General features: G+C 39.0%; 1 long non-coding RNA gene across 2 annotated transcripts; it reads left to right on the top strand.

Moving 5' to 3' along the window:
* The first annotated feature begins 377 nt into the window (after positions 1-377).
* Positions 378-18,167, top strand: LOC131166043 (uncharacterized). Of its 2 annotated transcripts, XR_009139719.1 has the most exons (6): positions 378-1,638; positions 1,800-1,849; positions 2,378-2,465; positions 2,590-2,667; positions 17,701-17,879; positions 17,974-18,167. It is a non-coding gene; the product is annotated as an uncharacterized LOC131166043 (long non-coding RNA). The 2 variants fall into 2 exon arrangements; XR_009139718.1 differs by having other exon boundaries at positions 379-1,849.
* Positions 18,168-23,277: the final 5,110 nt, after the last annotated feature.

Below are 23,277 nucleotides of genomic sequence, written 5' to 3'. Positions count from 1 at the left end.
TTTAACCAATTTTTTTTATAATTCAGCTAATTAACCGAATTGACCAAACCAACTGAATGCTGATCTTTATTCTTATATATATAGGAGTCTATTTTTGTTCTGAGCATTTTGTGGTATTTGAACTATTGTAAACTTGTTTGTTAAATTATAGTGGATTTTTATTAAGTCTGCTGGGTAATTTTTACCCTTCTCTTTGAAGGGTTTTTTCATGTTAAAATAATGTCTTTATTGGGTGAGTTTTTATTTTTATTTTCATTTTTCATGTCCTTCCAAGTTAAATATTTAGGTGAAATTATTGTTCTGTTGGATATTTTATTTTTCACTATTTATTAGTAAGGAATGATTTATATCCGTTAGTTAGTTTGGTTTCCTGCCTTGTTTCTATCCGACAGTCCTTCTGCCCGCCGCTTCAAGGGAGCTGGTGATTGAGAGGATAGGAAAGAAACTAAAGGGGTGGAAGAAGGCATCTCGCTCTATGGGACTTAGGATCAATCTCACTTGTGCTTGCCTCTCTAATATTCCATTTAGTATCTTTTCTTTAAAATCCCCACCAAAGTAGCCAGGCCCTTGGCGAAGCTTACAAGAAATTTTGTGTGTTCTGGTTATGGGAAGATATGAGGAATCATCTTGTTCGTTGGGAGGCGGTCAGGAGACCAAAATTAGAGGGAGTTGTGGGGCTTGGTAATGTGATTTTTAGGATTTCTATGAACATCTCCTTTAAGAGGTAAATGGTTATGGAGATCCCCTTAGAGTCTAATTCCTTATGGCACAAGGTAGTGCGGAGCAAATATGGCATTCATAGGAGAACAACACTGTTTCTTGTGCGAGCCCCTGCAAATTCGTTTCACAGAAGTTCTTTTCCCCCTCATTCGTCTTTCTATAAGAATTGGGGATAGGGTTCCTTTTTTGGGAGGATACTTGGGTGGGTATTGTGTTATGGGATGTGATTTCTATTTTTCAGGAGTCTCAATGTGAGAGAGATAGATGAGCTCATTTGCCAGTTGAGTGTTCTGAATTCTTTCAATCCTAACAGGAGGGGGGATGCTAGGCTTTGGACTGGGGACTGTTCGGGGTCCTTTTCTTCAATGACAAAATCTCTTAGCCCTAGTCCTTTTTATCTGGATAGAGTCGTGTGGAAGGCTGAAGTCCGTCTTAAGATTCAAGCTTTCATTTGGACTTTGGTTCTCAATGGGGTTAATATGAATGCGGACTAGGAGGGCTCACAAAGCTCTCGGGCCAGATGTTTGCATGATGTATGTGAGAAGAATGAGACTAATCGTCATTTATTTTGCATTCTGGTGTGGCGGCGAAATTTTTGTGGAACAATCTGTTTTCCTGCTTTGGTGAGGTTTGGGTGGCACCACAGGCTGTCCATGATTTCATAGTGGTTCACTTTTTGGGTTTTGGGAGGAATCCAAAAATGTAAAGGTTTTGGGATGGTGCCTTCTTTGCTATTTTGCGGACACTTTGGCTTCAAAACGAACGTCAGAATTTTAAGAGACCAGAAGACTCCCCTGAGCTTGATCCGTGTGAAAGTTGCAATTTTGTCTTCCTTCTGTCACTCTTTTGGGGTTTTTGAGGGTCGTTCTCTGTCTGATATCCATAGGGACTGGAAGGCAGCATTGATGTAGATCTATTGTATTTTCTCTTTTCCTGTCTTTGGTTTGTTTTGGAGGACGCCTTGTCCTCTTTCTCCATAATTGTGTTCTTCTTACTTTTAATGAATTTTTTGTTGTCTAAAGGAAAAGATCTTCTTGCTTTGGACCCTCAATGTTTCTTAAATTGGTTTGTTGATGCAGGAATTATTTTAATTGGTATGGATTGTGTCATCTTCAATAAATATACTTTGGTAAATCAAAGCCCCCCCCCCCTCTCTCTCTCTCTCTCTCCCTCTCCCCCCCCCCCCCACCCCCCAAAAAAAAAATCTTCTTCTTTCGCTTCCTCTTCTCTGTTTCTTTTGTTCCTCTCTGTGTTCTCTTCCCTATTTTATCTCTCTTCTCTATCTCCCTGTTGTCCTATATCATTGTGTGTTCTTCGTTGACTATTTTAATTAATATAGCCATTAATTAGTAAATTAACTTAGGAATCTAAATTCTTTTCATTGTTGTAAAAGATAATTTAGTGTTTTGGAGAGCAGTTGTCTATTGGTAATTGTAGTGTGGTGTGCTGTTGATGACTTAATGCTATGTAATATAATCAATGAAATTATCATGTTTTGTGCACTGTAATTTAACACTACAGGCTTGCATGCCTGTTTCCTCAGTCACCCAGAATCTTTATGGGGATTTCCTCTCCTTTTGCTCTCTTGACTTGCCCAGTTTTTTCTTTACCTGTTCTGCAGAAGTTTAAACTGTTGTTTCTTTCTTTTTAATGGCAGAGGTGGGAGTTTGAGTGACAGCATTACAGTTGGAGAGGGTCTTCTGTCTACTCTGCTGGCTGAAATGGATGGTTTGGAACAGGCTAAAGTAAATATATAATTTCGTAAATTATGTTATGGCCTATTTTTTAATAGAATGTATGTACAAGAGACTGGATATGACATCCATTTTCCCTATGTTTTGAGTTTCTGCTTATTCATTCCTTTTGTAGGGAGTTCTTGTTTTTGCTGCTACAAATCGCTGTGATGCAGTTGATGCTGCACTTATGCGTCCTGGATGCTTTGATCTGGTAAGATTTCAGTCTTGAAACATCTCCCAATTATTGCATTTGGGAAACTAAGTACTAATATTTAAGTGGGTGGTTTTGTAGCCTGGTACTTTATGCTAGATCATATTAAATCATTGGAGTAATGCTTTGTTGGTATATTAGATGGAGGAGAAGGGTGGAGAATATGGAGAACAAGAACCATATGTTGTTGAACATTGCTATTTTCACACCTTCTTTGGAGATTGAGAGCTGTTCCAATCTAGGATGCACCAAATGATTATTTTTACTTTATTGTAGAAATGAGTAATTATGGGTTAGGTAGCTGTGAATATGTCTGGTCATTATGATATTTGGTTTTTATGACACATGAGATGGTTATTCAATCCAACTATGAAATTGATATTAAGTCTCATGTGAAGTTGAGTTGTGTCAAAGTTGCATAATTTCACACCAAGGCTTTGTGTGGTTGGCTGGAAAATATTTCCCCTGAAAATGTTCTCCACCCCTATTGTTTGGTTAACAGTAAAATTTTTCAGTGTGAAATTATTTTCCTTTTTTATGTCAAAATAAATCCCGTTCCCCTAAAAAATCATTTTCATTATGACGTTTTAGCTTCCAATGGTTTTGAGAAAGACAAAACATGTCTTTGTCTACCCTAAATATGATTTTAAAGACTTAGATTAAAATTTATATAACTAGAATATATATTTGCAAATTTTTTTGTTCAATTTTTAAAATTTATTAATGTTGCATGTGTTGAAAATATTTGATAAGGGAACATATATTTGTTAGTTTTTTAAGTATCATCTTTAGTTACAAGATGTCAATTTTACTTTTCTACATATTTAAATCTTGTAACATGTTCCAAAGAATTTTTAAAATGTCAACCAAACAACAAAATCATTTCCAAGGAAAATAATTTCAGAGGAAAAATATCATCCGTGGAAATTATATTTGACTGTCTAGCCAAAATGGAGTCCAACTGTAAACATTATGATCCAACAAAAAACAAGTTGAAAAATGTAGTGGCCTATTTCGTATTGTTGCTGTTTTCTAATTTCTATTTTTGTTTCTGCACAATGAAGAAACTTAATATAAAAACGCGTTTGTTTATGTTGTTAGTTTTCTATTTCTGTTGACAATTTTCAACTGTTTGCAGAAAAACTGAAAATTAGAATTTATGGTTTGTCGTTGTTTTGGCAACTTGTTATTAGAAGTTTTAATATCCAGAAATAGTTTTTTGAATTAAATCATTCATTTCATACACTTTTAAATGAAAATAAAAATAAAATGATCATATGGATTAAATATAATTAAAATAAAAATATGCATAAATTTTAAAAAATAATAATAAAGCCAATTACAAAATATTTTTACTATTTTTCAATTGTCATGTCCAATGAAATTGTTATTGTAAAGTAAAATTTGAAATTATAATAATTAGGTAAAATAATTATAATAATTTTTTTAGGGATGTGATTCATATTCAAAGTGGATCACAACATGTACCGGAGAAAGCTACATGAAGCGAGGGACAATGGCATGAGAGAAGTCTGTAGGTCAGAGGGCAAACCGTCGATGGATTGGCCAAACCGTAGACGGTTTCAGGAAGGATGCAGAATGTGTTTTTCTCAGCACCAAACCGTCGACAGTTTCAATCGGTGCAGATTACGTAATTTCAAATCTTGGGCTTGTAGATTGGGCTAATTGGGGGGATTTCCTCCTGGGATTGCTATAAGGATTGTTTAGATAGGATTTAAGGTTCTTGTACGTTTAGGGTTCGCATATAATCATTGATTTGTAACCCTATTGTAAGCTTTGACACTGTTCATAGTGAAAAAGAGGTTGCTATTCCCATGGAAGTAGGCAAATTGCCGAACCACGTAAATCTTGCGTTTTTGCTTGTGTTTTTGATTCTTCTCATTACTGAGTGTTTGCTTCTTGAGTATGTTTCATCATTGAGTGATTGCATTGGTGGTTGTTGATTATGTTTCATCATTGAGTGATTGCATTGGTGGTTGTTGATTGATTCGTGTGTGATTGTGTGCTTCTGCTTTGCGTATTCGAGAACGAACAACAAGAAGTGGTATCAGATCTATTGATTCAACAATGGCTTGGGTCTCTTAGATTAAGTTCGATGTGAACAAGTTCGATAGAATTGGTAATTTCAGGCTTTGGCCATGAAGAGTGAAAGACATGCTAGTGCAACAAAGGATGGTGAAGGTTTTGTACGGAAAGAAGCCGAATGACATGAATGACGCAAGTTGGAAGGAGCTTGAAGCAAAGGCTATGTCCACTCTCTGACATTGCTTGGCCGATGACGTTATGTACAATGTCATGGATGAGAAATCGCCGCCTGCAATTTGGTTGAAGCTTGAAAGCCGGTACATGTTGAAGTCGCTAACGAGCAAGCTGTATCTTAACCAAAAGCTTTATTGGCTTAAGATGGTGGAGAGTTAGGACCTGACTCAGCACATCAGCACTTTCAATCAAATAATCGGCGATTTGAAGCGTGTTGATGTGAAGTTCGAGGAAGAGAATAAAGCATTGATGCTACTAAATTCCCTATCGACGTCTCCTACATACGAAAACCTGGTTACGATGTTGACTTGGGAGAAAGAAACCCTGGAGTTGGAGGACATTACAAATGTGTTGTTGGGGTTCCACTAAAGAAAGAAGGCAAGCGACGAGGATTCACATGCTGAAGGGCTCGTGGCAAAACTAAATCAGGATCATGGGAGGAGCCGTTTCCGGGGTGGATCGAGCGGCCATAGGGCTCAGTCCAAGTTCGGGAAGAAGAAGGATGTGCGGTGTTTTAAGTGCGGGAAAATAAGGCACATAAAACTTGAGTGTCCGGAGAGGAGGAAGGGAGTTGCTGAAAGCAAGAAAGGTTCGTCAACAACGACGAATGTAGTTGAAGAAGGAGACTTTGGGAGCGGTGACGGTGATATGCTTTCGGTTTCATTGGGATCGTATGAGTTCGCAGATTTTTAGATTTTGGACTCTGCATGTTCGTATCATATGACGCCCAATAAGGATTGGTTTACTACGTACAAACTGGTCAGTTCTGGTTCCGTTATGATGGGGAATGATGCTGCGTGCAAAGTGATCGGGATGGGGAATATCAGAATCATGATGTACAATGATGTGGTGAGGACGTTGTGTGGTGTGAGGCACATACCAGAGTTGAGGATGAATCTGGTTTCGTTAGGCACCTTGGGTTGTAACGGATTCAGTTACAAGTCTGAAGGTGGGGTAATGAAGGTGAGCAAGGGAGTTCTGACCGTGATGAAGGGGAAGAGAGTGCCGGGTAATATTTACACACTGTTGGGTACCACGGTTGTAGGTGGAGCCACAACCGTAGAGTTAAGTTTGACAGTACTTTTCTATGGCATATGCGTCTAGGGCATGTGAGAGAGCGTGGGATGCAGGACTTCACAAGAGAAATCTTCTGAAGGGGGTAAAATCATACAAGCTGAAGTTTTGCAAGTACTGTGTGCTTGGGAAGCAGAACCGGGTTCAGTTCATGACAACCATGCACAAGACGGAGGGAGTACTGGACTACATTCATTCTGACGTTTGGGGACTGGTGAGTGGCATCACGAGGGGGACATGTATATTTCGTGAGTTTTATCAATGACTACTCACGAAAGGTTTGGGTTTACTTCATGTGTCACAGGTCAGAAACGTTGGCCAGGTTCAAAGTGTGGAAAGCTAAAGTGGAAAACCAAATCGGGAGAAAAATCAAATTCCTAAGGATAGACAATGGGACTGAGTACACAAACTTGGGATTCAGAGAGTTCAGAGAGCAATAAGACATAAGGAGGTATTTTAGTGTACTCCCGATACCGTTGCAAAATGGTGTGGCGAAGAGGATGAACCGAATCCTAGTTAAAGGGGTTCGGTGCCTCAGGTTGTAACCTGGGCTTGCCATGAATTTTTGGGCTGAGACGGTTAGTATGATGTGTTTCTTGGTAATAGATCACCAAGGGCATCATAGAATGGGAAGGTTGCTGAGGAGGTGTGGACAAAAGAAAAGGTAGACAAACTACTCTGGTAGAGTATTTGGGTGTCCGACCTATGCGCATATTCCTGGTGAGGAGAGATCTAAGCTTGAGGCGAAGTCTAGATGGTACATCTTTCTGGGATATCAGAAAGGCGTGAAAGGGTTCAAGCTGTGGGATCTAGTGGCAAACAAGGTGGTGACTAGTAGGGACGTGGTTTTCGATGAGAAAGCCATGTTGCGGCGTACTCAGGAAGAAATAGAGAACAGATGCCAGAAAATCGCAACAGCAATGAGCGCGATTTAGGTGGAGTTAGAGACTCAGGGCAGACATGCAGGGAGTCCTAGCCTGAAAGATCAGCCCACGGTGCAAGTGGAGTCAGAATCTCAGTGTGGAGATGGCACAGGGAGTTCTAGCTCGGATGACTAGCAGCCGCATCAGAGCATAGTTGTAGACAAACCCAGACACGTCATCAGGCCACCCCCCAGGTACGGTTTTGATGATCTGGTGTCTTATTCGCTTATCACCAGCAGCGGGGATCCTGCTACCTATCAGGAGGCCGTGCACAACTAGGAGAATGGTAGCTGGATAAGCGCTATGGTGGAGGAGATATAGTCATTGCATAAGAACCAGATGTGGGACTTGGTGGAGCTTCCAGCTGGGAAGTGGGCGATTGGATGCGAATGGTTATACAGGAAAAATGAAGCAGTTTCAGAAAGGGAAAGAGAGAAGTACAAGGCTCGCTTGGTAGCAAAAGGGTACTCGCAGAAGAAGGGAGTAGATTATGATGAAATCTTCTCTCTTGTGATCATGCACACTTCCATCAGGGTAGTGTTGAACTGGTGGTGGAACATGATTTGCATCTGGAGCAGATGGACGTAAAGACAACATTTCTCTATGGTCACCTGGAGGAGCTGATTTACATGACACAACCAAAGGATTTAGCCAACCCGGATAGGAGCACTTAGTTTGCAAACTGAAAAGTCAGTGTATGGGGTAAAGCAGTCTTCGAGGCAGTGGTACAAGAGGTTTGGACATATGACCCATATCAGCTACATTAGGTGTGAGTACGATTGCTGCGTCTATGTAAGGAAACTTGTGGACTGATCTTTTATATTTTTGCTGCTATACGTTGACGATATACTGATTGCTGCTAAAGACATGATTAAGGTAAATCGGTTGAAGACTCTCTTGGGAAAGGAATTCAACATGAAAGACTTGGGTGTAGTCAAGAGAATACTTGGCATGGAGATTTGTAGGGACAGAGCTGCAGGGAGACTATGGTTATCTTAGGGTGGCTATGTGGAGAAGGTGCTAAAGAGGTTTAGCAGGGCTAATGCTAAGCTGGTGAGCACGCCTTTGGCGAGTCATTTCAGGCTATCTATCGCCCAATGCCAAAGGACGGACGATGAGGTTCGTGATATGTCAAGGGTCCAGCGCAGTGGGGTGTCTGATGTATGCCATGGTGTGTACAAGGCCAGTCTTGGCACATGTTATCAGCGTGATGAGCAAGTTCTTCTCGAATCCGTGTCGACAACACTGGGATGCTGTGAAGTGGATTCTCAGGTACTTGAGGGGTACGACCGGATATGACATAGAGTTCGGTGCACAACAGAGTGATCCATTAGTAGTAGGGTACATGGATGTTGACTACACAGAAGATCTGGATGATAGGAGGTCTACTATAGGATACGTATTAACCTTTGTGGGAGGACCAATTTGTTGGAGGTCTATGATGTAGTCGCTCATGGCTTTGTCTACTATTGAGTTGGAGTGCATGGCAGTGGTTGAGGCTGCCAAGGAAGCATTGTGGCTTATGGGGTTGGCCAGAGAGCTGGGTGTCTAGTAAGGTGGAGTTCGGCTGCAGTGTGACAGTCAAGTGCCATTTACTTGGCGAAGAATCAGGTGTACCATGTGAGTACGAAGCACATTGATGTGCCGTATCACAGGGTCAGGGAACTGATTGCTTCAGGGGAACTTCTTGAGAAGGTCTATACGTCTGACAATGCGGTTGATATGCTGACAAAGTCGGTCACGATGGACAAGTTCAATCATTGCTTGGACTTGATCAATGTCTCAAAGTGCTAGATGGGAGATGGACCCAATCTATAAGCCCGAGTGGAGCAGTGGTTATGCTTTCAGATTTCCAAGGCGGTGAATATTCACCAAGGTGGAGATTCTTGGGGACATGATTCATATTCAAAGCGGATCACATGTACTGGAGAAAGCTACGTGAAGCGAGGGACAATAACATGAGAGAAGTTTGTAGGTCAGATGGGCCAATCTGTCTACAGTTTCAGTCGGCGCAGATTACGTAATCTTAAATCGGGGGCTTGTAGATTGGGCTAATTGGAGAGATTTCCTTCGGGGATTGCTACAAGGATTGTTTAGATAGGATCTAAGGTTCCTCTATGTTTAGGGTTCGCATATAATCATTGATTTGTAACCCTTTTGTAAGCTTTGACATTGTTTATAGTAGAAAAAGGTTGCTGCTCCCGTGGACGTAGGCAAATTGCCAAACCACGTAAATCTTGCGTTTTTGCTTGTGTTTTTGATTCTTCTCATTACTGAGTGTTTGCTTCTTGAGTATATTTCATCATTGAGTGATTGTATTGGTGGTTGTTGATTGATTCATGTGTGATTGTGTGCTTCCGCTGTGAGTATCTGAGAACGAACAACAAATTTTTATTTTTATTATGGAATTTTTTGTAATTGTGTATTATTTGTAATTTTATTATTTTAATCATATTTTATAGTATTTTTTTTTATTTAAAGATGAAAATGAACATTTTTAATTAAGTTTTAAATTTGTATTAATTTTATAAATGTTAATCGAACAGGTTGTTGGTTTCTGGTTTTTAGTTTCTGTTTCTAGTTTTTGGTTGCCGTTTCTGGTTTTCATTTCTATAATTTTTGACAGTGATACCAAATGGCCCTGTAGTTTAGAAGATAAAGGTAGTTAAGTTTGCAGGTTGGTCTAGCCTAGGATAATTCCTAAACTAGAAATGAATGATGAAAACCTTGGTAGGGATATAATTAGGAATTGCTAATAGATATCCTACTGAAGGCTTTGTTCGACATCACAATAGAGAACTTAGCTTGCATATGATAGAGAAAGGTGCTTGAAGATGGTTCTATATTCCTAAAGAAGTAATTCATACATAGAATGTGATCCTTTCTTGGCAGAACAAATTGTTGTCTAGGTGCCAATGTTTGGTCGTAAAGTTTCCTTCCTGGCAAGGTGACAAACTTGGCACCTCATTACTAGGAGTTTCTAAACTTGGCGGAGCAGGATTTGCTGTCATTGTTGCTTGTTCAGTTTAGGATGGATCCTGTATTCTACCCCCAACCTTGACACAGATAGGTAGTGCTAATATACATCCATATCCTCATCAAGGCTCTGTTAATTTAGGTGTAATCCCAAGAGGGGGGGGGGTGAATTGGGTAATTAAAAATTTTTTGGTATTTCAATCCTCAATTGAAAACCCTGTCATACATCCACAAATTTGTATATACATCGATTTCAGTATTATGCAACTTGGATATCTCAATTAATTCAGTATTATCCAATTATTCTCACGTATTTTAGATGTTCATATATACCAACATTTAAAACATGCATAGCAGATATAATATGAATATAAGTGCAGAAATATAAAGAGAAATATAGAGAGAGAGAGAGCACAGACACCGAATTTTTAATGAGGTTCGGCCAAACTCGGCCTACGTTCTCGCCTTGGGCAAACCCCCCAAGGATTCTACTAATCTGCTCCTTAAACTTGGGCGGAGTTTCCCATTACAAACCCACTGCTTACAAGAGGTACAACTTCCTCCTACGCTGCTGCTTATAAGAGGCATAACTTTCTCCTTCCCCGGTTCACAACCCGAACCGTCAATACAATAGATTGATAAAATTCTTGAACACTCAGATGCTTCTCAACAACCTAATGAGTACAATAAAATCCTAATACGTACTCACAGGATATAATCATGAAGCTCAATGAATGTATGTGATGATTTCAATAATAATCAAATATATGATCTTTGTATATAAAAATATGTATGATGAGTTTTCTCAAAGATCTACACCCAATGCAATATATCTCCCAAAATTTATTTTTCAAATAATATGTGTTGGAGATCTAGGGTTTTCTCAAATAACTTTTGGTATGAATAAAAGAATATTAAATCTTTGAATAAAAATAATATCAAGAATGCTTCAAAGATTTAAAGTCCTAGAATGAACTTCTCCCACAAGATTTTTCAAACCAAAATATGAAACTTAGGGTTCTTGCTCTCTTAATAAAATATTAAATAAAAATATGAGACAAGAAAAATTTTTACAATGAAGATTAAATGCCCAAATATAAAACCTTGTGTACCAAACCTCAATATCAAACATGCTAGCAAGTTGTGTGCGTGAATCCCCTTTGTGAAGCCGAGAGAATGGCCAAAAGATGTTTGAACTTGATAGAGTGTAGGCAAAATATGCAAAGGCTTTCAATAGTATGCTCAAAGTGATCTCCCCTTGTCTTGTTATGTCTCCTAGGGTTTTGGGTTAGTGTATATAAGCAATCTCAACATCTAAACAATTTCTGGCCGTTGGATTATTTAAAATATTTTATTTACGTCTATGTCCGCGCTGAAACGTCATTCTGCGCCGCGACCTTCGTTGACGAGAGCACGCATTCGTCGATGAGTGTACAACGCCTGTTCATTGACGAGAGACTTGTTTGAACTTTTTGGGTTCTCAGTATTTTTTCGTTGACGAGACAACACCGTTCATCGCCGAGTGGCCTTCATGCGTTCGTCGACGAGGCCATGGGGTTCGTCGACGAGGCCTCTAAAATTTGCCTCTAAAAATTCATTCAACTTAGAACTAATGTAAATGAATCTTTCATGAAATGCACGAGTCCTAAGGTCTGTCTAGGGTAAATTTGTGCTTCGAATTATATCTTATGAAATATGTAAATATAAGTGAGGCTAAACACACATTACAACTGAAAATCTGAGGTGTCTTCATCCTTTTGCTCTTTTAATTTCATGGAATATGCCAGGTCATATGTGCTTCAAATACCTCATGGCTTCCATAGCATTCGTACCATCCGTGCGTGCTAAATAATGATCCTGCTAAAAGACTCAATGCATAGATGAGATAATTGTGTTTTGTCATTATCAACACGAGATCAGACTCAAAAAGTCAACAAGCTTTATTAGGGATGACAATAGAGAACTGAGCTTGCATATTTTGGACAAAGGTTCTTGGAGATGGTTCTAGTCTTCTAGATTCCTAAATGAGTAATTCATACCTAGACGGTGATCCATTTTTTGGTAGAACAAATTATCTTTTAGATGCTTAGATGCTAATGTTTTGTGGTAAGTTTCTTTTTGAGCGAGGTGGCAAACTTAGCTCTTCATCTTTTGGAGTTTCTTAAACTTGATGTGGCTGGCATTGTTGTTTGTTTGTTTCAGTCTAGGATGAATTCTCAAAATTCTGGCTTCTCACAAACTTAACCTTCTTGTCTCTTCTACCTCTCCTTAGCAGTCATGCCTCTCTCTCTCTCTCTCTCTCAATTGATGCTGTTTCTTTTCCTCTCTAACAATCCCTCTCTCTTAACGATGTCTCCAACAACCAGCAAAGTGACATCATTTGTGCAGGCTGTGGGATTTGGGTTTTCTTGACCACTGCAACAATTAGAGTATTTGTGTTCCAGTGATTTCTCTTTTGTTCAAGCAGTCGACAACAATCTCTAGCAGAGATGATAGGCTTTAGCAAGATCCATTTGTGCAGGCTGTGGGATTTGGTTATCTTGACCAATGCAACAATCACAGTGCTTACATCCCATTGATTTCTCTCCTGTTCAAGCAGTCAACAACAATCTCTAGCAGCGATGATAGGATTTAGCGAGATCTCTGCAACCCCGATTATGTTTCTGTAAAGGAAACCTTAGCTATCTATCACCCTCAGACTATTAACTTGTTGATAGAAATCTATGGTGGGTGCATTTTTCTTTTTTATAAAATTGACGATGAATATTTGGGCTCTGATGGGTACTGAGATTTTTTTTCCCAGCTTCAAGTTGTTTGTTCAGTGGTTGGAGAATAAGTTGTATGTGTAACAAAATGATTCTTTCCTAAGGGTGGAGGAACGGATGGCCATGGTTTGGGTGCCAAATCGGTTCAATGGTGGATTGGACCTTGGATTTGGATTTGTGTAGATTTAAATAAAACATGGAAGCCGACAAAACATGGTACATAATTTTATTGAGATTCTTCCAAATCCACTCAAATCCAAATTTAATCCTTGAAATCCATGCTCCCAAACACAACCTTTCTCATTTTTTTTTCTGGGTCGATGGAAGCCCACACTGGGCTGAGGCCTGGGCTTAGGCTAGATAAGGATTCATTGAAGATGCATATATAAAATGAGAAGTCTAGATTCAAGAAGAAAACAATGATGATGGAAGTTGGGATTGATAACTGATTGGGTTTGATCTGTGTAAAATTTTGTAATGCCAATTTTTATCCATTTTATATGTTGATTTGAATGATTTTCATATTTACTTATACCTTTGTGTATTTTTTTACATTGTCAAAGAATGTAATGAGATCATAACATTTAAAGGGTTGAAAATGTAAAAATGTGAAAAGTCAAATGTTAAACCTATTCACTGATCAGAGCTTAAACCAGTTTTCAACTCACTAGGTGTTTGGTTTGGAGAATCACCTCCCTAGGAATCCTATGCTCTTGGGAAGGGGATATCAATTGTATTGAATCCCTTCTTTGTGAGGGTTCTTCTCATTATATAGCAACGTTTGAGCTAATTACATGGCAGTTACTTGGCACCATGCCTCACACCGGTCCAAAGTTCCATCAAAGCGGAGCTTGATTGAGTAAACCCATTTACAACCAATGGCATAGACAAGGAACCACGTCCCATGTAAGATTATCTTGGAGTGCCCCAAGTTCCTCATCCATCGCTTTTCGCCAACATTCATGTTTAACAGCCACATAATAACATGTAGGAATGGGAATAGAAGTTAAAGTAGCATTAAAACCATACCGATCAGGAGGGCGTAATACTCGTGCAAAGCGTCGAGGACCAGGTGCAGGAGCCATGTCAAGCTTAGGAGGCACAGACGGCGTTGGATCAGATGTGGAGGAAGAGTTGAGCCGAGAACGGGCAAAGTTGGTAGACGTTGAGTATACACAATTCGAGGTTTGAACCGTTCAGGAAGAGGAGGCAATTCATCATAACACAGAAGAACACTAAGCTCGGGCAAGGGCTCAACATGGGTAGAAAAGTAATATTGATTTTCAAAGAAAACAACATTATGAGAAGTACAAAATTTGTTAGAACCAGGATCATGGCAAACATAGCCTTTGTGAGAAATACCCCAAACATCACTATGCACAATATCAAAGCATTTTGCAGCATGACTATCATGAGAAGGAAATGAAAGAGTTTTACTTTTTCCAAGTTTGCATACCGAACAATCAAATGAAAAAGCTTTAGAAACATGTTTTTTATTGCCTAACAAACCAAAACTTAACATATGAGACAAAACAACAGAGTTCAGATGACCCAAACGTTTGTGCCATATTTCACTCTGAGGATTAACCGTCATACAAGCCAAAGATAAACTAGTAATGGAAAAGTGCAATGGAAAAAGTCTGCCAACTTTAGGCCCCTTCGCGAGTATCTTCCCACATACTTTTAGCAGTTTTGTACGGCCTTAGATATGGAACAATCTAAGGATCAACAGATCCTAAGATCCATGACATTACTCTAGCATCTTTGACCTTCCACTGAGCCAAATTAGGAAAGCTCAATTGGAGCCGGGTCACCATCAATATGGCCCCATAACTCCTTCCCCATAACAAGTACGCTGAATTGAAATTTCCAAGTACCATAATTTTTACTCGTGAAGTGCACACCACAAGAATCTGAGTTGGTAGTAATGATGCCCGTAACATAACAATAAAAAACAAGACAAAAAATGCAAAAAACACCAACCAGCAAAGCACAAAGAAGCCCAACCCACAAAGCCCAGTACAGCCCAAAAACAATTGACTTAAAATAACCCCTCTTGCTTAATACACTAGAAGCAGGTCAACACAAAGAAAACAATCCCAAAACAATTACCTGCCCTAGAAAGAGAAACAACTGTGTGTGCAATACAATCTGTGCAGCACAACCAGCCTCTACAGCACCACAATTATGCCCAACTGACCACAAAATTCTCCCAAGAATGTCTTGGCAGCACCACAATGATGCCTAGACACTACTGATAGCCACAAAACTCACACCACAATGAACCTCTAATGTCCAGAGATTCCTGAAACCAAAGAAAACTGCCTAAGTTGACTCAACAACCCTCACAATCACGAAAGAAATTGACCCAGAAAACCTAGTTCAAGTTTTAGGCTCTGATACCATATCAATTGTATTGAATCCCTTCTTTGTGAGGGTTCTTCTCATTATATAGCAACGTTTGAGCTAATTACATGGCAGTTACATGGCTGCAGCTAATTACATCGCAGTTACATGGCTGCAGCTAATTACATGGTATTTACAGCTATAATACAAGAATCATGCCATCAATAGATAGGCTAAATATAGGCTAATTATGGCTTGATATAATCTAACTGACAGGGGAAGTCATTCCTATGGGAATTTGCATTACTAAAGAGGTAGATGGGAATGCTCTGTTGGCATAATAGATTACCAAAAGTCCCAGGTGCCCATTGTGTAGGATTTGTGAGATAAAACCAAATGTAGGCATCAATGATTCCCATATGACATCCTGGGAATCCTCAAGATTCTTCTAAACAAATGAGTGGTTAATTTTTCCAAACGACACAGTCACAAAACCAAATGAAATCAGCCACCAAAACTTCTAGAAAACTCAATCATTGACCAAATAACCACATTACAGGAAAAATCACCACTGCAGTTTCCAACCCTTTGCATGAAAACTGTTTACCAACAACAACTTTTGTTAAGCTATTCTCCACTGTCTAAAACCCACAGAATCAAGCACTTAAACCAGAGGAATTGAGTACCTACAGAATGTTGGGGCTACAAAAAACAGCACAGGAAAACAATCCAGAATTGACACAAGCAGTTAAAGAGAGCACTGCTCCCAGAAAAGAAGTGATATTCACCAATGGAAGACAATAAATAGTGCAATCAGTGTCTGAAAAACTACATAAGCACCTGGAACTCTTTATTGCACCTAACTGCATCTGGGAACACTAAATAAGAAGAGGCAGCCAGACTGACAAACACAAACCAATCATCTTTGCAGCATCACATGAGAATTTGGGTTTATGCTTAGCCTAGGTTAGGCTTCAAACCTTAAAAACAAACTTTACACTGTTGTTTGCAAATAGCATAAATTGGGTTAATGACACAGTCATTTGGAACATTAATTTTATAGATGGCAAAATGATTGGGAACTAGTACACTTAGACGACTTTTATAGGGGCATATTTGAGTAGGGTAATTTTTAAAATGAAGGGCTTATGTATTTCAATTTTACAAGAATCAGAATTATAAAATCTTGGTTGGGTACTTTGTTAGGACTTTATGGGTCCAACTTCTTCAATAATACTTAAATCTATTGTTAAAAAAGGTTAATGGAAAATGACAAGTTCAGTGAGGCACACTCAACTTCCATCTCAAGGGTGGAGCAACTTGGTGATGTTGGGTGGGTGTAGTTGGACTTCAGTGGAGTGGGGGAAGTTAATCTTAGGGGATTTCTTAAATGATTACCAATTGCGTTTAGAGAAGGGAAATTAGTTTATTTATTGTAAATACCCTGTAAAAATCTCCTGGATTTTGGTAACCTTCAAGGAGGTACCCAAACAATAAATTTTAATGGTGAGGTATTTTAATATTTTTAATACCTTCAATGAATGAAATAACCTCGTAAACGGGGGAAATAATATCAGTTTGAAGTATTTTAGGCCAAACTTAACATCCATATGGAGGATTTGGTTGTAAATGGAAACTAAAAGGGGGGAGGTAATTTCTGTTTGAAACCTTTTATAGAGGGATCTAAAAGCAGACCAATGAAGACCGCCAAACCAGCTTTCCCTGGAAAAGCTATAAGATAGGTGTGAGATCCCACAAAAGTTACCTTTGCTTGTGGCAGTGCCCGGGAGAGAATTTTAACTACTGAACTATTTACAATGAAAAGGGTGGGGGTGGGGAAAGCGCAAGTGGGAGAATATGTCCAACATCTCCTACTTTAGTGTTCTTGGGTTAGGGAGCTTTCGGATACTGCAATCTCAATGGTGGGTCTCTCTTGGGGTGAGGGATGATTCTATGCCCAAGAATTATGGGTTTGGTGGGGTATCAAAATCTGTACAGAACAGAAAAAAACAACAAAGCTTACTCATTCACTAGGGAGAGAGAAATATGAGAGCATTTGTAGGAGACAAAGTATCTCTTTACTCGCTCAATGAGGATGACTAAAAACCTATTCTTTTTGGTACAATGATGTCCGTGATGTAGATATACATGCTTTTCTTGTTCTTGTTTACTTTTTTAGTAAGGGACTTCTGCTTGGGTTGGTACTCTCTTAGTGATCTTTAACTACATTTGCTCATTTTTATTGGTTTTAAAAAAATTAAAACAAAAAACAGACACTTCACACCCATATTCAGCAGAATGGTAGGCGTGCAGCCTCCGAGCTTTCTCACTCCATATGGTGAATTGATAGTGATGTCACAACTATGGCTTGCTGACATGAGCATTTCTCTCCATGTTATATTTATGCTCCATGATCAAGAACTTGAGAAAAAAAAAAAAAAGAAAAGAAAAAGGAAAATAAGAAGGAAATTCATTTTCTATTGTATTTTCTCTCTATTACGAATACTCATTGTTTATGAAGATACTGTCCTCGGAGTCTGCTGGTTGGCTTGATTCTAGAGCCAAGAAGAGTAGCAAGTCTGCAAAGAATCAACTAGGCCTTTTTGATGCACTTACAATAAGTATGCTGAGCTTTGTTGCAGTTAAATAACATTTATTTGTGAATACAGACGATACACTTGATGGGCTTCCTACTACCTGAAGAATATTGCCAAAAAAGTTTCCTTAACATGAAGCTAGCTTGGTTTTGTGCAAGAATATGGATCATACATTTGTTTTACCATGAGCCTTTGTAGATAACTGTGTATCTTCTTAAGAATTTTACTGTGGACAAAGTTGCTCATCTGAGGTATAAATTGAAAATTAGCATCTTATGTAGATCGAAGACTGATTAAATGGCCAATTGGAGGCAGTAATTTTTTTTTTTGTTTTTATGCTGGAAGGTTGCAGGTTCGCCTGAGCTTGAAGGGTGGTTGGTGGTACAGCAATGGCTACAGCCTCAACTCTAGATAGGCAGCAACAAGCACAAATGTAATGTAAGCTGCTCAAGCCAATGTTTAATTTAGATAAACTTGAATATGGATCAACTTCACTACATGTTAAAAAATAATAATTATATTAAGTCTTTTAAACGTTTGGTAGCTACGTTTATCTAATATGCATCATTCAATAGCTTATCCACCATAAATTTAATGTTATAAGTGTTGATGTGTACATATCATGTTATATGCTACTATTGTATTGAGATCTCAACTAAGGCACAAGATAGGTGAAGCTCGATTGTGGCTTAATATTTTTTATTGCCTATAAATTGGGACAAAGATGCTCAATTGTGGCTTAATATTTTTGACTGCCTATAAATTGGGACAAAATATTGAAAGAATAAGGTATCTTACCTCATATGTCTGCGAGCTTGGAATTGGAATTGCAATTTTATTTGTGTGGTTTTAGCTGAAGTGCTATGCAAAATTGTATTGAATTTTGCTTATATTTATGTTGGGCCCACCTCATTTATTGAAAAGGAGGCAAGGATATTGATGGCTGCAATTCGGTGGCCTCACATGGAAAAGGAAGATGGGCTGCAATTCAGTGGTAAAAAATTGGCTGCTGTTTGGTGCAGCAACTCCACCCACCCCTTTGAAAAAGGAGGACAATTAATGCTGGCTTTTGGAGGGAATTAGGCTGTAGTAATCTCCTCCTTCTCTCCTCTAAAAGGAGCACTTCCCCTCCGTTGTGTATATACATAGAGTGAGAGTGAGTGAAGACACAATAAGTGTGAGTGCACTGTGAGTGTGTACTAAAGTGAGTGAGTTGAGTGTGTTGTAATCCTCCTTCTCCTTCACTGTATACCCATATATATACAGTGAAGTTATTCCTCTCGCGTGGATGTAGGCTAAATTGGCCGAACCATGTAAATCTTGTGTGTTATTTGTGTGCGTGTTATTTGATCTTGGGCGGGATTCATATTCCAACAATTGGTATCAGAGTTACTGGTTTACTGCCTTGTTGGTAGGTTTTATTTTTTTTGTATATTAATACCGCATTGACGACAGGTTTTATTTCTGTGTATCAATACCGCCTTAATAACGGGTTTTATTGATGTGTATTGATACCACCTTCATGACTGGATTTGTTCCTAACCTTTGAGATTATATTGTAGCAACATTGTTCACTACAGTTGTCCACACACAGTACTAAAGCATATTAAATGGAGGAAAGCACAAGTCTTGGCAGCAGTTCCATGATCAGACTTACAAAGACAAATTATTCAATCTGAAAGACAATGATGGAAGATTTGTTGTACAGTAAAGATCTGTTCGATCCCATTGAATGCAAAGGGATCATGTCAAGTGGAAAGACTAAGTCTAATTGGAAGAAGCTCAACAGAAAAACTGTCAGTGTTATAAGACAGTGGGTTGAGACGAGGGCAATTCATGATATAGTCAAAGAAACGGATGCCTACAAACTTTGGCAACATCTGGGAGAGATGTATGAGCCAAAGAATGCCCAAAACAAAGCCTTCATGATAAGAAGACTTGTGAATTTAAAATTAAGTGATGGACAAAATGTTTTAGATCACTTAGATAAATTTAATGAAATTCTTGATAATATGGCAAGTATGGAATTAACTATTGGAGATGAAATTCAAGCATTAGTTTTGCTAAGTTCATTACCAGATAGCTGGGAGATGCTGGTGGTAGCTCTCAGTAATTCAGCATCAAACGGAAAGGCAACCTTGAGTATGGTGAAAGATAGCATCACAAGAGAAGGTAAGAGAAGAGCTGAGCAAGGCTTGCCCACTCACTCTCAAGGACAAGCGATGGTTATTGAGAGGGGCCGAAGTAGATATTCCCAAGGAGACAAGAAGAACACGGGTAGGACTAGAAGCAAGTCCAGAGGCAGATCAAAATCAAGGGGTAACTTCATTTGTTATTATTGTAATAAGCTTGGAAGAAGGATTGTTGGAAATGGAAGGCAAAACAAACTAGCGAAGACAAGAAAGAGGAGGACAAAAGTAGTGCAGTAGTGACTTCTGATGAAGGAGAAACTTATGTGGTGTGTGAGGAAGGACGCATTAACCTCACTTGCCAAGACACAACATGGACGATTGAATTTGTAGCGTCATTCTATGTAACAACACGGAGAGACTTCTTCTCATCTTACAAATGTGGTGAATATGGATTTGCTAAGATGGGAAATGAAGTCAAATGCAAAGTTCTTGGCAAAGGAGATGTGTTGATAGAAACAAATGTTGGCTGCAAGCTATTACTAAAGGATGTTCGGCATGTACCAGACATTCGCCTTAACCTGATCTCCATAGGTCAACTTGATGACATGGGTTATGAAAGCTATTTTGGTAATGGAGACTGGAAGCTCAAGAAAGGGGATTTGGCGGTGGCCAAAGGAAAGAAGGATGCTAGCTTATACTACACTCTAGTTAAGCAACTTTATATAGGAGATGTGAATGCTACAGAATATGAAGTCACCACTGAGTTATGACATAACAGACTTGGCCACATGAGCGGGAAGGGACTCCAGATTCTTGCAAGGAAAGAGCTCCTTCCAAATTTCTCAGGTAATTCTTTAAAGAATTGTACTCATTATTTAGCTGGTAAGCAACATAGAGTTGCATTTCGAAACACCCCCCCCCCCCCAAATTTAGGAGAAAGCATATTCTAGATCTTGTTCATATTGATGTGTGTTTTATGAATGATAAAAGTATTGGTGGATCATTGTATTTTGTAACATTCATTGATGACCACTCAAGAAAAGTGTGGGCATATCCTTTGAAAAGTAAAGACCAGGTGTTAGATATGTTCAAGAAGTTTCTGGCCAATGTTGAAAGACGAAGTGGAAGAAAGCTCAACTGTGTTTGTTCGGACAACGGTGGTGAATACATTGGGCCATTTGAAGAGAATTACAGAGTCCATGGTATTAGGCTTGAGAAGTCAGTTCCCAAGACTCCTCAACACAACGACATTGCAGAAATAATGAACAGAATCATCTGCAACAAAATTATCTGCATGCTCTCTCATTCAAGGCTGCCAAAATCCTTCTGGGGCAAGGTGTTAATGACAATAGTTAACCTCATCAACCCTTCTCCTTCAGTTACTTTAGGAGGTGACATTCCTGAAAGGATCTGGACTGGGAAATATGTATCCTATAAACACTTTAAGGTGTTTGGTTGTAAAACTTTTGTCCACATTTCTCGGGATGAAAGGACCAAACTTGATGCAAAGACAAAAGAGTGCATCTTCGTTGGTTATGGTATTGATGAGTTCGGCTACAGACTATGGGATCCAAAGAACAGGAAAGTCATCCGGAGCAGAGATGTGGTGTTCTTTGAAGATTAAACTATTGATGATTGTGAGAAGGCCGATAATCCAAAGCATGTCCTCAAGAATCCAATCGAGCTGATTCCAAATTCACCGCCACAACCACAAGAAGAGCATGACGATAACAGGAAAGTTGATGAACCAATAACTGAAGGTGATCAAGAAGCTCCAGCAGCAGAACCCCAAATAAGAAGATCCACCAGGGAGCGTCAACCTTCTAGCTGATACTCACCAGATGAGTATGTGTTGCTAACTGACGGGGGAGAACCAGAATGCTATGAGGATGTTATGTCACATGAGCACAAAAATGAGTGGTTGAAGGCCATGCAAGAAGAGATGAAATCTGTGCATGAGAACCACACTTATGATTTGGTAGAACTACCAAAGGGAATGAAAGCACTCAACAACAAATGGGTGGTTAAATTAAAAAATGAAGAAGGAAACTCACAACCACTAGTTGTAAAAGGCTTTGGTCAAAGAAAAGACATTGACTTTGAAGAGATTTTCTTTCCTGTTGTAAAGATGTCATCTATTCGAGTTGTTCTCGGATTGGTTGCCAGCCTGAACTTGGAGATTGAGCAGCTTGATGTTAAAATTGCATTTATCCATGGTGATTTGAAAGAAGAAATCTACATGAAATAACCTAAAGGATTTGAGGCCAAAGGAAAAGAACAGTTGGTGTGCAAACTTGGAAAGAGTTTGTATGGTCTCAAGCAGGCACTAAGATAGTGGTACAAGAAGTTTGATTCCTTCATGATGGAGCACGGGTATAACTGTTTCAGAACTGATCACTGTGTTTTTATTAAGAAATTTTCGAGTACTGATTTCATTATTCTCATGCTTTATGTGGATGATATGGTGATTGTTGGTCGTGATACTAAGAAGATAGAAAAATTGAAGAAAGAACTAAGTAAATCCTTTGCAATGAAGGATTTGGGTCCAACAAAACAGATTCTTGGAATGAAGATCATTCGAGATAGGAAAAATAGAAAGTTGTGGTTATCTTAAGAAAAGTATATTGAGAAGGTGCTAGAAAGATCTAACATGAGCAAGGCAAAACCAGTCAGTTGCTCACTTGTAGGACACTTCAAACTTACTTCCAAGCAATATCCTACGAGTGAAAATGACAAAGAAAAAATGAAAAAAGTGCTTTACTCTTCAGCCGTGGGTAGCTTGATGTACACCATGGTATGCACAAGATCCAATATCGCTCATACAGTTGGAGTAGTCAGTCGATTCCTTTCTGATCCTGACAAAGAACATTCGAAAGCCGTCAAGTGGATTCTCAGGTATCTAAAAAGTACTTCTCATTTATGTTTATGTTTTGGTCATGACAAACTTGTGTTGGAAGGTTATACAGATGTAGATATGACCAGGGATGTTGATTCCAGAAAGTCTACTTCCAGATACCTGATGACTTTTTCAGGGGGAGTAGTGTCGTGGCAATCAAAGTCACAAAAATGTGTTGCGTTGTCCACTACTAAGGCAGAGTACATCACCATCACTGAAGCAAGCAAAGAGCTTCTATAGATGAAGAAGTTCCTAGAGGAACTTGGCCTCAAGCAAGAGAAGTATGCTCTCTATTGTGACAGTCAAAGTGCTATTCATCTCAGCAAGAATTCAAGTTTTTATTCAAAGTCAAAGCATATTGATGTTCAATACCACTGGATTCGTGAAACGTTGGAGTCAAAGCAGTTAAGCATAGAGAAAATCTATACTGATGACAATGCATCAGACATGATGACTAAGATAACATCCAAGTCAAAGCTCGAAACTTGTAAAACTGCAGCAGGTTTGGTGAAACTCTTCTCATGAGTTGGTCGGGGAATATTTGTTGGGCCCGCCTCATTTATTGAAAAGGAGGCAAGGATATTGATGGTTGCAATTCGGTGACCTCACATGGAAAAGGGA

This window comes from Malania oleifera, chromosome 10, assembly GCF_029873635.1.
Source record: "Malania oleifera isolate guangnan ecotype guangnan chromosome 10, ASM2987363v1, whole genome shotgun sequence".
Taxonomy (NCBI): Eukaryota; Viridiplantae; Streptophyta; class Magnoliopsida; order Santalales; family Ximeniaceae; genus Malania; species Malania oleifera.
This window is presented reverse-complemented; position numbering and strand designations above follow the sequence as displayed.